A 17771-nucleotide genomic window follows, 5' to 3' on the forward strand; every position below is an offset into this window, starting at 1 on the left:
TCGTAGCGTGATACACGTGGGAGATATTAATATTGTTTAAAACTCCAACTCTGCAAACAGCTGATCGCAAAAATGAACTCGTAAAAAGCTTCTGTGAACTCGAAGGACCGTTTGTCAAGTAGGAGAGACAACGAAAGAGTATGGCGCTAGTATTTGGTACCTTCTTCTATACATATTATCTCATTTTGTCATGTTATTACGATTTATCAAACACCCTGTATAGGTAAGTACGTTACTAATTGCCTTTAATTGGCGACAACTAAAAATTGGGACCAAAAAAAATTCATAAACAACCTAAGTACAAGCACAAAAAAATTAAAATAACCACAATTTAGGCGACAATTTACGGGAAATTACCAAAAAAAAAAAAACTCACATAATTTACTCCGCCACCCCATAATTTTGAGCCGTGTCGTGCACGGAAGGAAAAAAATGCCAGATGACTGCCACCGAGTGACCCTATGGGCCCCCACCCTACAAAAACTCATGGCTTGGTGACGCCCATCGATTTTTTAGGGGAAGATTTCAAGTATCAACCCCCGATAGTTTTTGGGACAGCTGCCCCATTCTTTTAAGTTTCCGTATCGATTAAATGGAATCGAATAAAATCGTTCACATCACTAGTTTATTGGATTCCTTGGCAACTATTCCAATAATGCTTATTGGAATGAACTCAAACCGACCCGAGAGCTGGCAGCTACCTTGGTGAAAGAATTAGTTTGGCCATCCACAGGGGTAACGCTGCCAGCATCTTGAGTAGGTACAATGCCTCGCTGCGGTGGTCTCGATGAGGTATTTCATTTAATTTAATTTAATGTTGTTTCTTTTACTTTTAATTTAGATATAAAAAATATTTCTTTGTATACCGTTGGCTTCCTATTACATAAATAATATTTACTCTAACTCAAATTGTTAGAATAGGTAAGTACTTACAAACGTAAGACCGTATCAAATCGATATTTTAGAGGACGAATCTAACTATCAACCCCTGATAGTTTTTGGGACGACCCATTTTTATAAGCATCTTATAGATGTACTTAAATCTCGATTAAATTAATCGATTGAAGGATTGCATTCCTTGGAAACTATTATATTCCAATAAACCAAGGTAATACTTATTGGAATGAACTCTAACTTTACTCAAATTGTTGGAATAGGTCACTACCTACTAATTTGCAAACGTTCGCCGATACGAGACCGTATAGAGAGAGGGCCAGCAAGTGCCAGACTTGCCAGACATTTAGTTCTTACCCTAATGCAGTGGGTGTACGGGGAAATATGAATTCCCCTTCAACGCACTGGTGGGAGAAGCCGGTGGGTGCACGGGTCCTCCTCCCTCCTAGCTCCTCTAAAATGCTAGAGCAGCTTAACAATTTTCGACTGAAGAAAAATAGATAAAATTCGATTGACCAATATTTACCTAAATTGACTTCTATTCTAGCCTCAGAATACCTGTATTCTGAGATTCTAGCATTGCTGATCTTTAGACTAATAATTTATAGTTTGTAAGTTATTTGAGACTGAGGAGGAGGAGCGGGGACCCTGAGACACAGGTTTATTAAACTTACTTCAGGATTTCCAACACAAAATTGCAAACCGCCATAGTTTTTACAAATTTTCATTTCATTTGAATACTCGTCGTATCTGAACTGTGCTCGTAGCCCGTAGGTGAATAAAGTATTTCTAATAAGACAAATATTTTGTTGCAGGATTTACCTCGATTCCTGCAGGCAGCGCCATCTAACGGCAGTAGAGTAAGTAGCTGAATATACGTTTCTGACACAAACCCTAAAACTTTCCCTTTACGAAGTGTAGCGCCATCTATGAGCTTTTTCTATTAAAATTATTTTTCCAGATAGAGAGAGAGAGCTTTAGCGTAGTTATTAGTTATTATTAATATTATTAATTTATTGTTAGGTATGCTAAAATGCCCCTGCCGGGAATCGAACCAGGGGCCTCCCATTTATAAAACCACAGTACTCACCACTGCACCAGGAAGATCGTAAACCAAAGTATTATTATAGGTACCAAACTTATCGATACTTAAGTTCATTTAAACGTAATCTATAGTACGCGACAGGTCGAAATGACAATGGGGAGGGAACACCCCGCACGCCCATGCCAGCTCCGGCGCTAACCCGGTGCGAGCGAGCGCGGGTGACGTGCGGGTGTGCGTGGCGTCTCCCCGCCTCATACCCCGATTGCCATCCCGACCTGACGCGGACTTACCTATTAAACTGTGGCACGCTTATGTCGCCTGAATATCTTATCAGCGTCAGGCATCTACTTTGAATTGTTTATTGAAATGTATGACAAAGTGTCGCTCAGACTATTAAACCAATTATCTACAGAAACATTTATATAGCAACAGATTTATTAATGGTCTAAGAGTATTTATACAATTAAAGAAAGAACGAAAATTTATGTTAAGTACCAGCTGATGCCTGCGACTTCGTCCGCGTGGAATTAGGTTTTTTAAAAATCCCGTAAGAACTCTCTGATTTTCCGGGATAAAATTTAACATTTTGGCTTTGTAGAGCGTTCTCTTTGTCACTCATACCTATATGACGTTTTGTCGGTCTCAACGACAGGGACAACGCTCTACAAATCTGCTATCTCCTTCTAAAGGTACATTACTTTCGGCCGCGTACTATACCTATGTAGATATCTACACATCCTCAAAATTAGTAAAATGTTGAAACTCCTAAGACAATAGCTGGGCACTTTTAATATGATATTTTTTCGTAATACTACGTTAATTAAGGGTTAAACTAGGTTAAATCGTCCAAGGGTTAAACCTATACAGTACTAGCTGATGCCCGCGACTTCGTCCGCGTGTAATTAGGTTTTTAAAAATCCCGTGGGAACTCATTGATTTTCCGGGATAAAAAGTAGCCTATCTATAATAGCCCGGAGATGCAAGGATGCAATACCAAATTCCGTAAAAACATGTAAACGCATGATTCTTAAAAATCCCGTGGGATCACCACGATTTAGGAATGCAATTTCTTTCAGCATCAGGGCTAAGGAGTTGGGTCCTCGAGTTCAAAAAGTCTTTGATTGATCCCATCAGTCTTGGTGGTCAGGTCTTTCAATAAGAATTCGTAAAACAAAATAATAGGTAAATGCCAACCGATTTATAATGACATCGCTTCAATGGCCCCACTTGTGTGCCTAATTAAGATTTTAAAGATATTCGCTAACAAGTCCTATTTAACCATTTCCAGAAACCGGCGGTTCGCTTATTTAGCTATCAAGCTATCAGCAAATCAAAGGTATCAATAAATCTGTCATTTGTATGACCCGCGCGATTAACTATTTTATAAATGGCTTGTTACTATTTGCTATTTCTATGTCTATTTAGCCATGATAGCCTAGTGGTTAACACATCCGCCTTCTGTTCGGGAAGATTATCAAATCCCGTCTGAATTCTTTGATTATCCGCGATAAAAAGATATGTCACTCTCCAGGTCGTTATATAACTACATAATATTATATCCATGCAAAAAATATTCAATACGTCGATCCCGATCGTCGAATTTGCGTGATTGAAGCACAAACTAACAAACAGACCCGCTTATAATGGATGGTAAAGTACTGGGGGATAGTTTAGCTGTATCTAATATTAGTGAAAGAATATTCGGAATTGGATCATTCGTTCAGTAAATTACCCCCTACATCCAAACTTACAAACTTTACCTCTATAGTGTAATTGTATCTACTTTTACAAAGTCAAAGTTAAGGCCTCCAATGAAACGTATAACTTTACACAAAGTGGTAGTAATTACGTATCAATTAGCCTTTTTCCTCGACTGCAATAAACAAGGCAATAAAAAGGCATACAATGACGTAATCTAGTCAACGTGTAAAACAATGATCCTTGTTCATAATTCATAGGTAATTTGTATACAAAGTTGCAGGCAAACTGGCTACAAAAATTGCTAATAATCTTGCTCACAGCAACCATCAAAACGTGTGATACAAACGACTCTAAATTCTGTACAGATTAGAATAAGAATAAGAATAATTTATTTTGAATTTAGAATTTAGACACAAGAAACGAGTTTCCTACCCTCTGCACTAGGAAAACCCTGTAATGCAGAAGGCAGTTACAAGTTTTCTAAAACTAAGGACTTAATATATAGTATATCTAATATTATCCTAAAGTTATTGGTAAGAGAACGGGTTTCCTACCCTCTGCACTAGGAAAAACCTGTGATGCAGAAAGGCAGTTACAAGTTTTCTAAAAACTAACCTAATATTATTGATTGCTTTTAGCATGCAGCATGAACACCTTAGTAATTTTATAATGTTTTGGATACATAGTTGCATTTTTATTTCTTATGTTTTGATAAGAGTCGCTAAACAGTTAGACAGAATAAAAATAATAATTACCTTCATTATCATGTCAACCAATCGCCGGACGCATATAGAGCATAGAGCATAGAGCATAGAGCACGGGTCTCGTCTCAGAATAAGAGAGGCTTAGGCCCTACGCGCTGCCCAGTGCGGATTGACACACTTCACAAACCTATAAAAACACTATGGAGAACTCTCTGGTATGAAGGCTTTCTTCACCATGAAGGAAAACCTTCACTGTTAAAGAAAGTGGTATTTAATTGCTTAAAACGCACATAACTCCGAAAATATAGAGGTGGTTGCCCGCTCTGGAACTTAGGCTGACGTCTGAAGTTCTGAACCACTAGGTTATCACCAACTTCTACGGGATTTTAGCATCTTAAAGCCAAGTTGCGGAGGTATATAGCAAATCTATTTTTTTTTTTTTATAAAGAATATTAGCCATATTATTTCAATAGCTTGTTTCAATGTGCTAGAGACTGCAATTTGGCAACAATAAATCGTATGCCTAAAAACTAGCCCGTTTATGACTGCCTTAACAAAGCTAGTAATTATTAAATTATTATTAAGTTGATATAATTGCAGTGTTGTCTAGCAAGTCAAGTTTTTAGAATCGGCCGCGGAATTCCGCAGAATCTAGTCCAGTCACGGCAAATAGGTAATGGAAACAATTACTGCAATCTATTGTCTCACGCTATGGTATGATAGATCTTAACATGTAACGGAAGCCTTACGTAGAGCAGTGGTCCTCAACATTTAGTACGTAAAGTTTTCTAGGGTGAAATAAACAGAATGTGAGGAAACGTGTGGAAAGCATTTTTAAGGTCCTAAAAGTTGTATAGTGCGTACAAAATGAGTTTTCACGCGCCAATTTAACTTTATGTTATAAATACTATCTGTCCCGGCTTACTCACGTGTGTAGTCGACACACGTGATTAACTTTATGTGTCAACTTTCATGGCAAAATTATGATTTTAGTCCTTATTGTAAAGGTGAACCTTACTTTTGACATGACAGTTGACATATAAAGTTAAAATGGCGCGTGAGAACACGTTTTGTACGGACTATACTAAAATACATTTTCTATGGCTATTTTGCGTATCTATTGTCAAGTTAAATATATTTAAAAACTCAAATAAAAGGATAAATACCTAAAAACTACTGGTTATGTTCTGCTTTCGATGGAAACTCGGAAGGGTTTAAAAGCCCACTTTGCCCGAAAAAAAAATAGCTGGCAACGCTGGTCTAAAATCAGAATCAAATGAATTCCCAATTCTCAGTCGTGCTTGTAGACCAGTCTAAATAATAATAATAATTATGATTATTATTTTTAATTTATTTAGGAAAAATATTTACAGGTTACAACGTATATAACGTATATTCATTCAACGTATATAATCATAAACTCGAAGCTCATAAAGCTCATAAAGTTTGACAGTTTGCCTACTATATAACAACTGTGGTGTTATCAGTGTTAAAAGTTTGGGAAACTGTAGCTCGTCTTACTGAGAAGCTAGAAACATTATAGTATGCAATGCCTTAATGGACTAAGAGCCCGTGAGGAACAATCTTCGTTATTTTATAAAAGCTGCAAGTTTCTCTGCGCATTGTCCCCAACACGGGACGAATGATTACCGACTATTAAATTTGGTTCCTTAGAATAATAATCCGATTTGGATCATAGTGACTTTGGCAGATAACCAAAGAATTTTTTGAAAGATACCTAGATAAGAAAAAGATAAGATAAAGATAAAGATATAAAGTGTTGTGTGCCCAATAAAATCTGGCTGGAAAATAGCTGAATAGGCATCGTGAACACAGACTTGAGAGCTAATAGACTGCGTAAATTGGATGACCAAGACCGAACAAAATTAATTAATTTTGTTGATATTTAAAACACAATGTAATATACTTACCTGTCGGGGAGCTATTCTACTTTGTAGAATAGTAATAATAGACTGTTGAGGATCAGGAGGATTGTCTCTGATTATTCCGCACTTCTTCTACGTACAGTCAGTCGTGTAATTCTAATGTGGGCCTTTTATGTGGTCGTTCAACCACATAAAAGGCCCACATTAGAATTACAAGCCGACCGAAACATCTGCGAACCTAGCTTTGTGACGTCATGCATGTAAAGATATAGACGAAAACGGGCGAGTTGCGGGGAAGCGCATTCCAGCGAGTTCGTAGATGTTTCCGCTAGTTATAAAATAACGAAGGTCTGGCCCTCACAGGCTCTTTCTCTATAACGCGACTTGCAAGACTAACGTCACAATTTATTCGACACGTGTAAGAAGCGGAATAATGCAGCCATCGATAGTCGATACGTGATTAGTTTGTGCGAGTACTCAAGTGGTATTCAAACACTCGGATGTAAAAAGTGGTTCTCGCAGGGTGCGGTTTTGTGACCGTATTTCTAATTCGATGACAAGTTGCACTTTAATATTTGATTTATTTCATTTCGATTTCATTCAAATACGTGATGGCACAAATGAAGACGTGATTTACAAAGTCATTCGAAATGCGAATCCTCATCATCATCATCAACCGATAGACGTCCACTGCTGGACATAGGTCTCTTGTAGGGACTTCCACACGCCACTGTCCTGCACCGCCTGAAAACAGCGGGTCCCTGCGACTCGTCTGATGTCGTCCATTCACCTAGTGGGGGGTCTTCCAACGCTGCGTCTTCCGGCGCGAGGTCGCCATTCCAGCACCTTGAGACCCCAACGCCTATCAGTTTTACGAACTATGTGCCCTTCAGCTTCGCAACCCGTCGAGCTATGTCAGTTATTCTATAGTTCTCCTACGGCTCTCCTCATTTCTGATGTGATCACATTGAGAAACTCCAAGCATAGCTCTCTCCATCGCCCGCTGAGTGACTCTGAGCTTTCTTATGAGGCCCTTAGCGACCACTCGGATCCATAAATATAATCACTGGCAACACGCAATTTTTGAAAATGTTTCCCAAAAATCACCTTATCTGAGCCTATTCTAAGTTCAACATTTATCTCTAAATATTCAGTCTAATCTAAATATAGATGCAAAACAGTAAGCAATAAAAACTTTCATAAAGTAATTTTCATTATTGAATGCAACGTTATAATAAATTTCGCAATTCATACACCTTATTATAAGATCGATATTGCTTGGTAACTCTGTTTAACTACCATATTATTTTCTTTATTGGTCCCTTCTTGATTCGGAATCACAGTCATGCTTGCCTCTCTCTGGATTTTGCCTCTGAGGAATAGAAACTTAGTATAACTTAGTATGAAACTCAAGAGAGAGAGTCGTAGATAGAAAATAAATAGGGTTGCTACTTTGCTATTTTTAAAGTTCTGTATTCACTGTTTTAGCATTAGTAGTAGTGCTACATTAAAACTTAGATTTGTAAAAATATAAATAGCTAAACCATTTAGGGATGATGAACTGAAATTGGAAATATAGGTAGATGGAAGTAGGTTTCGGTCATTGAGTAGGTATTATTTTTTATGGATTTTTCTTAGTCAACGGTTAGTGGAGCCAAGTGCCCTACACGTATTCTTGAGGGATATCTCGGCGTCCAAAATAATAATGCACTGTATTCCACGTTATAAGTAATTTATTAGTAAAGAGAACAATTATTAGTTACACAGTCGTCTGACATGGTCACTTTAAATCGTCTTGTCTGAAAGTGTGTGTGGTCCGCTAGTCGTACGCGGTCGCGTAACACGCGAGCCGTTGCCGACGCGCGACCTTCTCAACGCGGCCGGATAACCGCGGCTATCCTGAACAACGGTTTTGATTGCACCCATATGACTTGTTGTACCTACCACGTGTAAGTTTAAGCTTGGGTCAAGTGTTCATCTGCAAGTTTTCTTCTTCTTCTTCTTTTTCTTTTTTTTTGATATATGACTTTTAGTAGTACGTACCACACCAGTACAAATAAGTCAACTTCATTGTCAGGTCAGTGCCAATTTTGGCAATTGATAAACACAAGAAAGTGTCAACACTTGCAGCAAGCCAACTGCTAAAAATTTACTTTAAATACTAACTTTGACAACCCTGAAAAGTAAAACCGGTAAACTGTTCATGGGCTTTCAGATTATTATTGGAACGGAAAGGAATGAATCGAACCTTTTATATGTGCGCTGATTCGCGTTATCTTTGCATTCAGTAGCAATCCCGTCATTAGAGACCGCAAACGGTATATTACCTCTGGTAAACAAGCTTTGTGCTAGCTGCTAAATTTATGATAATCGTCCAATATGAGAGATTTTAATATACGATTTTGTTTCATCCCCTGAAACTGTGGCTTAAGGTCTTCGGGAAATTATAGGTTAGCGTAAAATCCTGTAGGTTTTATTACTAAGGTGCCAACCCTGGAAGTAAAACCGGTGAACTGTGTATGGGCTTTAGATTATTATTGGAACGGAAAGGAATGAATCGAACCCTTTATTTCTGCATGATTCGCGTTATCTTTGCATTCTTCAGCGAATCTCATTAGAGACCGCAAACGGTACGAGATAATATGTTGATGCCAAGATCCTGACTTGGCTTATTTTTGCCTCATTCTGGCTTTATAATATAAAACGTTCATAATCACTCAATTTGCAAGTGCAAAGTGCAAAATATATGCAAAATTTTGAAATCTTTTAATTTGAAAACTATAATATAGTTTTCAAATTAAAAAATTACAACATAATAACATACAACAACTTTAATATTTCAATAAAATGTAATTTTTGGGTCTTTAATCTTAATTTAGATTTTTAAAATCACATATTTGAAACATTTATTAATTTTATGATATTTAGAATTTCCCAATAAAAAGCTTCCAAAAATTTCATAATGTTGCAAAATACTCAAGGGAAATGAAGGTAAATGACAGGGAAATGAACAGGGAAATGAAGCTAATAAAGTAGGTATTAATTTGATCGTGTCATGTTATGGTGATCAAATCCTAGGCATATAGGAACTAACAGATATATAATTATTCTATTTAAATTAACGGACCTCATTCCTTATAAGTGCCACAAACGACTTTTATAATACTTCAATACTGAGAAATTATTCTCAACTATCAATCTAGGATCATTGGCATTAACATCTGTAATTGCTCTATTACATAGAGATTAGAGATTGATATAGCAGAGCAGCTAATAATTAATTAATTAATTAATCATTAATTAGAACGGCTACAAGCCAAGTATATTAATTAATTACATACAATAAAAATAACTAAGGACGAAAAAGGAAAATAGAACAAAATGAAGAAAATAAATAAATTATTACGTTATTGTTACATCAAACAAAATAAAACCATAACCATAACAGCTATACGACAGTATATCGCTCGCTTTTAGGATCCGTCTGTCCGTCTGTCTGTGGGTCTTAGTAATTTTATAAATAAACTATATAAGAGCTGTAAAATTGAAATTTAGCACAGATACAGAAACCTGTTACTACTACGTATATGTATATAGCCTTTTTTAAATCTCTAAGTACGTAAAAGGAAAAGCTGACTGTCTGATCTATCAACGCACAGCCCAAACTACTGGACGGAGCGGGCTGAAATTTGGCATGCAGATAGCTATTTTGACGCAGACATCCGGTAAGAAAGGATTTTTAAAAATTCAACCCCTAAGGAGGTAAAATAGGGGTTTAAAATTTGTGTAGGCCACGCGGATGAAGTCGCGAGCATAAGCTACAAAATTAAGCTACTTTCAAAATAATTTTGCAAAGTACCTTCTGAACATGAAAAGTGTCAATGTCCATCAATCAATTTCTCCTCTTATATTATTTCTAATTGACAATTTAGACGTAAGTTAAAGGGTAGCTTTTCTTGATAGACACTTTGTCCCATCTATCACTAACCAAAACTTTTAAATATCTTTGTAATCATATTCCACGGGAAACGTTGGCACGCAGCTAATCTGTTTTACCATTAGACAGGGTTTTACTGCTTTACATACACTATTTAAATTTAATATCTACCCCCATAGTCTAAGAGACAGGCGTCAAACCTCTTATGGTAATGGAAATTGTCCATGTGACTTAATAGGTAATTATATACCTTGTATTTAGCTTCAATAAAAGTAAAATATAAATATATTACTAGATGATGCCTGCGACTCAGTTCGCATGGATGCTGCAGACCTGAAAGTTCTCCATATTGTTCTCCAGGATGTGTGAAGTCTACCAATCCGCACTAGGTGGTAGACTATGGCCAAATCCTTCACATCCTGTGATAAGACCCGTACTGAGATTCTTTTTTTTATTCCATTTTAGTGACGTCAGCACTAGACTGAAGTTTCGAGCTGATGGTATATTTTTATTTCGGCTGACGTCAAAATGACATGACATTGTTCCAGCGCAATAGCAATTTGCGGGACTTATACAGGAAATCTTTCAGTGGACTCTCAGACTTATAAGCAGTCACTATCGGACTTAAGCCTCGTTTATCTCATCCATCAAACTGTCAATCTGGGCCCGCCTGCATTGCAAGCAGATATATTGCGTGTAGGCTGGGTGCACACTGCACATCATGTTTCATTGATCATCTAATTGGCTTCGGCCGTGGCTAGTTACCACCCTATCGGCAAAGAAAAATATACTTAAAGTTTTTTAATTGAGTAAGAAAACTTCAACTACCACGGCGGACGTAAAGTCATATACTGATTAGTCATCATCATCATGATCAACCCATTACCGGCTCACTACAGAGCACGGGTCTCCTCTCAGAGAGAAGGGTTTTGGCCATAGTCTACCACGCTGGCCATGTGCGAATTGGTAGACTTCACAGACCTTTGAGAACATTATGGAAAACTTTTAGGCATGCAGGTTTCCTCACAATGTTTTCCTTCGCCATTAAAGCAAGTGATATTTAATTACATAAAACGCACATAACTTCGAAAAGTTAGAGGTGCGTGCCTGGGATCGAACCCCCGACCTCCGATTAGAAGGCGGACTTCTAAACCACTAGGCTATCACAGCTTGTATACTGATTAGTATGTATTACCAAATTCTCACTCATCCAAGTTTGTACCTATTTGAAAATTTCTAGTATCAGGCTTCAGCTAGTAATAATATAAAAAGAAATTCCATTACAATCTCCTAATTTACAGTTTCTGTTAATTGAATTTATATGATTGTAGGTACTCAAAACCTACATCGAAGTATTCATTAAGATGCTATCAGGATTATTAATCAATTAAAAGGTAGTCACTTAACGAACAGATCCCTCAGTAGTAAATAAAGATAAAACAATATTATCAATTTACGCTTACCTAGATTTCTCATACCATTCTGGATACACCATCGTCGACATTCCTTTTTCAGTAATGGTGCGGCTCCACTAGCGGGATTCGTCAAATGGCTTGTGTTTTTTTTTTTTTTTTTTTTTTTTTTTTTTTTTCCTACCATAAAGCACCATTATAAAATGGCAGCTTTATTACTACTACCATCTAGCCTATGGGCTAATTAGTAATATTATTCTAGCTTAAACTTCTACTTATGATTAATTTTTAAATCTAATTTACAGTCCAATAACTGTCCTTAGTTTATTCTAACAGGTACAGTTTACAGTTCACTATGTTCTTGTGACCTAGAAAAATAAAGTAGCACAAGCACTATTACACAAACGCTGCACTTATGTACTTTTTAACACTAATTCGAACGGCTTGGTTCTTTTGAGCCTCCTTTTGATATCCATGTTATCTAGAAGCTTCACAGCCTCCAAATTAACATGATGGCGAAGTCGATGTTGGTGAGCTTCTGCGTACTTTTGGATGATTTTGTTTACGAACTCTATCTTAAGGTCCCTGTGGAGATCGTGATTTCTTACATACCAGGGTGCATTTGTTATTTCCCTGAGTACTTTGTTCTGGAATCTCTGTATTACTTGAACATTGGTCGGTTTAGTACACCCCCAGAGTTGTATACCATACGTCCATACAGGCATCAGAACTTGCTTGTATAGCATAAGTTTATTATGTAATGAGAGCGTGGAATGCCTTCCAAGCAGCCAATACATTTTTGGCCAATGGCTTGTGTGATCGCGAATTTTATGGCCGGCGGTAATCGTATCGTTCCGTACATTCGCGCTAACCCGAATGGTTGGTGGGGATATAGATGTTTCAGAAATCCCGCCAGATTACTTTGTTTTAAGGGTTCCGTACCTCAAAAGGAAAAATCGACCAAGTGCAAGTCAGACTCGCGCATCGAGGGTTCCGAACTCGGGATTTTTTTCGAAATTTTGCACACTAAACCAAAAACTGTTATGCATCTAATAAATAAGTAAAAATCTATTTTAAAATATACAGGTAAAGCCTTTTCATACGATATCCCACTTGGTATGTTATCTTATCAAGTCGTGTCTGTCGTGTCTGTCAAGAAAACCTATCGGGTAATTCCCGTTGACCAAGAATCATGAAATTTAGCAGATAGGTAAGTCTTATAGCACAAATAAAGAATTAAATCCGAAAACCATGAATTTGTGGTACATCACAAAAAAAATTAAAACGTGTTCATGAACAAATAATTAGTACTTATTTTCAATTTTCAAAGTAAGATAACTATAACAAGTCAGATATCATACGAAAGGTACATTCTACATTCCTTTACATTCTAAAAGAGATTTATTTATTTATTTTAATAAGTACGCCAAACCAAAAATATTTGCCGTGTCACGAACAGTGTGACCAGTTGATTTGCCGAATACTGACTGAACTCTCGTAAAAGTCCGAACTCGACTCGTTTGCCGAATCCCGAAAGGTGAAGCCGTACCATAATAGAATCTGTTAAGGCCCCTGAGTTGAACTAAGCGGCACAAATAGCTTGATTAAAATTGACAGTAAATCTGTTAACGTATCCAGTAGCCCAAGAACCCGCTATTTTGATAGCATTTCCTCGATCATGTATAAGAAAAATGAGTGGCGATAGATCAACTTGATGTGGTTATTAACTTTAGCCCGACAACGTATACCCTACCCTATTATCCACTTTATTAATATCATCACACGCTACTTCAAGACTTTTGACTTTAGCAATAAAGTTAGTTTTAGCTTGTGTTTATTAGTGTAAGGAGATTTTGTAGTTGACTGTAAACAGATTAGTATCGTTTCGGATTTCATAGCAATTCCGCGGCTAATTCAGGAATAGCAGAAAGTGATTGTTGAATACCTAAGTTAGAAATAGCAGAATTGTTACCATGTTATCTATTACTGAGACAAAGTGACGAATGTTAAACAAACTGGCCCGAAGTCGATTGTGATTTATTACTTTAAGGTATTTGGAATTATAATAATACCTAGTTATTAGTTACAAATAAAATGCAGAGCATAAATAATATTAAAAACCGGCCAAGTGCGAGTCAGGCTCGCGTTACGAGGGTTCCGTACTACAGTCGTATTTTTTAGACATTTTGCACGATAAATTAAAAACTATTATGGCTAAAAATATTAGTAAGACTCGACCGCTGTCCGTCCGTCCGTCCGTCTGTCAACGGGCTGTATCTCGTGAACTGTAATAGGTAAAGAGTTGAAATTTTCGCAGAATGTGTAGGTATTTCTTTTGCCGCTATAACAACAAATCCATACTAATGTTATAAATGCGAAAGTATGTCTGTCTGTCTGTCTGCTTTTCATGGCCCATCCGATCAACCGATTTTGACGAAATTTTGTACAGAGAGAGTTGCATACCGGGGAAGGGCAAGGCTACTTTTAATACCGGAAAATTAAAAAGTTCCCGCGGGAACTTCTGTCTGCTTTTCATGGCCCATCCGATCAACCGATTTTGACGAAATTTGGTACAGAGAGAGTTGCATACCGGGGAAGGGCAAGGCTACTTTTAATACCGGAAAATTAAAAAGTTCCCACGGGAACTTCTGTCTGCTTTTCATGGCCCATCCGATCAACCGATTTTGACGAAATTTGGTACAGAGAGAGTTGCATACCGGGGAAGGGCAAGGCTACTTTTAATACCGGAAAATTAAAAAGTTCCCGCGGGAACTTCTGTCTGCTTTTCATGGCCCATCCGATCAACCGATTTTGACGAAATTTGGTACAGAGAGAGTTGCATACCGGGGAAGGGCAAGGCTACTTTTAATACCGGAAAATTAAAAAGTTCCCGCGGGAACTTCTGTCTGCTTTTCATGGCCCATCCGATCAACCGATTTTGACGAAATTTGGTACAGAGAGAGTTGCATACCGGGGAAGGGCAAGGCTACTTTTATTACCGGAAAATTAAAAAGTTCCCGCCGGGACTTTTTAAAACCTAAATCCACGCGGACGAAGTCGCGGGATCCAGACTCAAGTGAATCCATTGTGATTTGTTCTCTGTCGGTGATCATTTTTGGTAGAGTTTAGAATTTGCACGAATTAAACTTTCTACTACTGGTCATAGAATAAAACTAGTCATACCTCTCGCTTTTCCATTTTTGGAATTATTGTTATTACAAAATATCTATAAATCTCTATATATAAAAATGAATCTCTGAATGTGTTGCTGATCGCAAATCTCGAGAACAACTGAACCGATTTCGCTAATTCTTTTTTTATAATATTCCTTGAAGTACCTACGAGGATGGTTCTTACGGAGAGAAAAATTAAAAAAATAATGAATCGACTGTTAGGCGGTACGAAGTTCGCCGGGGCAGCTAGTAATAGATAAATTGTGAAAAATGCAGTATTCAAAATATGCTCAGCCTAAATTGATAAGTGATTAAATATTTTCCTTGTAAGTTACAGAATAATAAGGAAATTTCCTTATTTATAAATAAAATAGCTAAATATAAACTTAATTATTTAATTAACAGTCATAAATATTAAATGGTAAATAATTCAGAAGTAATTATGTTTTTAAAAAACAGTATGCGTTTCAGCCAAACTTTTCTATTATTAAAAAAAACCCGGCCAAGTGCGAGCCAGACTCACGCACCGAAGGTTCCGTACTACAATCGTAATTTTTCAAAATTTTGCGCGATAATACAAAAACCATTATGCATAAAAATAAATAATAATCTGTTTTAGAATGTGCAGGCAAAGCCCTTTCATATGATACCACACTTTGTATATTAATCTTACTTTGAAAGTTGAAAATACTAATATTTGTTTATGAACACATTTTAATTATTTTTTTAAATATAAATTCACGGTTTTCGGATTTTTCCCCAAAAGTGTGCTGTAAGACCTACCTACCTGCCGAAGTTTATGATTCTAGGTCAACGGGAAGTACCGTGTAGGTTTCTTGACAGACAGACAGATCTTACTTTGAAAATTGTTAATACTTAGGTACTAATTTTTTGTTCATGAAAACATTTTAATTTATTTTGTGACGTAACCACAAAATCACGGGTTTCAGATTTTTTCCATTACTTGTGCTATAAATGCTACAATACCTGCCTAATTTCATCAAAATTCGCTACAAACCAAGGATACCCTACTTAGGAGAGAATGTTGCCTAAACTCAAAGCCGCTTTCCTGACCATTATCGTTCTGATAACGATCGTTGTCTAAAACAAAATGGAAACAATAAGTTAAATCTACGGCGGGTTGTTATCGAAAATGATTTTAACGCAACTACTGAAATCGATACCGTTAAGATTAAGAGTGTACCCACACAGAGCGTTTCATAACGGCATGCAGAGGAAATAATACATTTGAAAAAATAATACAAACCAAGCAAAATAATATAAAAGCTTAACTTATTTCAAAGTCTACAAAAATAATTGTGGGCTACTTTTATGTTTATTAGGTAACAAAAAAGCGTAGAAGGACAGAAAAAAAAAGATTAGACTGAGGGCTGATTTTTCAATAATAATCAAATAAATTTTATCTGAGGGATAAATTTGAGGTTTGACAGTTTTTAGGGTTTCATACCTCAAAAGGATAAAGAACCCTAATAGGATCACTTCGTTGTCGGTCCGTCTGTCTGTCAAGAAAACCTTTAGGGTACTTCCCGTTGACCTAGCAGAATCATGAAATTTGGCACAAGTAAAGGAATAAATCCGAAACTATGAATTTGTGGTTACGTCATTAAAAAAAATTAAAATGTGTTCATTAACAAATAATTAGTATTTTCAATTGTCAAAGTAAGATAACTATACCAAGTGGGAAATCATATGAAAGGGCTTTACCTGTACAAAGCACTCTAAAACAGGTTTTCTTTATTTTTATAGACAATAGATTTTGAGTACGAAACCCTCGGTGCGCGAGTCTGACTCGCACTTGGCCGGTTTTTCTGCATAGAAAATCTGTCAATACGTCATAACTATTCGTCAGTTAAAGTTTATTTGGCGATTGAAAAATCAGCTCCTAATTGTTAAATTTTATCTGCTACCGTAATACTAGTGTTTCTATATTTTAATAGTCCAGTTGTCTTTCTATATAATGAAATCTAATTTTTTATAGAAATAACTGATGATGATGGTAGCATCATCTAGTTATTTCTATAAAAAATTCGACTTCATAAAAGTTTATTTTAAATAATAAATGATAAGCTTGCCTTTAACAAAATATAACTTAATATGATAAGTTATAAATGCATGTCATTTTAAAACGTCAAATAAAAATTATTAATAACTAAAACGCGCGTTTTTCGGGCGTCAACACATCTCAGTGTGTATTTCTGAGGGTAATCAAAATTTATTCTGTCAATTGTTGTTTTAACAAGCTGCTTATGGAATGCGGTTCGTATAGCACATAAAATTATTTCTTATGGCCGGCTATAAAATTACCTCATATAAATAAAACTTTCAAAATTTCCTAGAAATAGTTAGGTAGGTATTTGTACAAAATATCATAACTATTGAACATTCTTTGGATTTCTTAAATTAGGTTAAGTAACTTGCTGATAAAGGAAATATAATTTTGAGAAAATAATTTTTAAACTGTAGTAGGGCCGCTGGATTGACACCTTAGTAATTTTAGCGGGAAGTGGGTGGATGAGGAAGGCGGAGGACCATAAATTGTGTGGTGACCCGGCCTCGGAAAGTTCTATGTGATGACCTCCCTGGCGCAGTGGTAAGCTCTGTGGTCTTTTAGTAGGAGGTCCCAGGTTCGATTCCTGGCATGGTTTTGGAATTTAGCCCGCTTCTATCTTAGATTCCATCATCACTTACTACCGGATAATATTGCAGTCAAGGGCTAACTTGTATCTAAATAAATAAAATAAAATATCCAGCGGATGGTTGGACGCAAATAGGCTGATTAATGGAATAATGTCCTATGCCTACTAAATTTTAAATTAAAGTACTGGATTAACATTTTTCTGAAACTAAGGTGCGTTGTCACGGGTTCGATTCCCGACTAAGTCAATTAAGAAAATTATTATTTCAAAATTGGCAGACAGACACATTTTCACATTTATAACATTAGATAGTATGGAAGTAGGTTTGGATATAGGCAGGGTTATTGAACAAACAAAATGGC

This window comes from Maniola hyperantus, chromosome 14, assembly GCF_902806685.2.
Source record: "Maniola hyperantus chromosome 14, iAphHyp1.2, whole genome shotgun sequence".
NCBI lineage: Eukaryota > Metazoa > Arthropoda > Insecta > Lepidoptera > Nymphalidae > Maniola > Maniola hyperantus.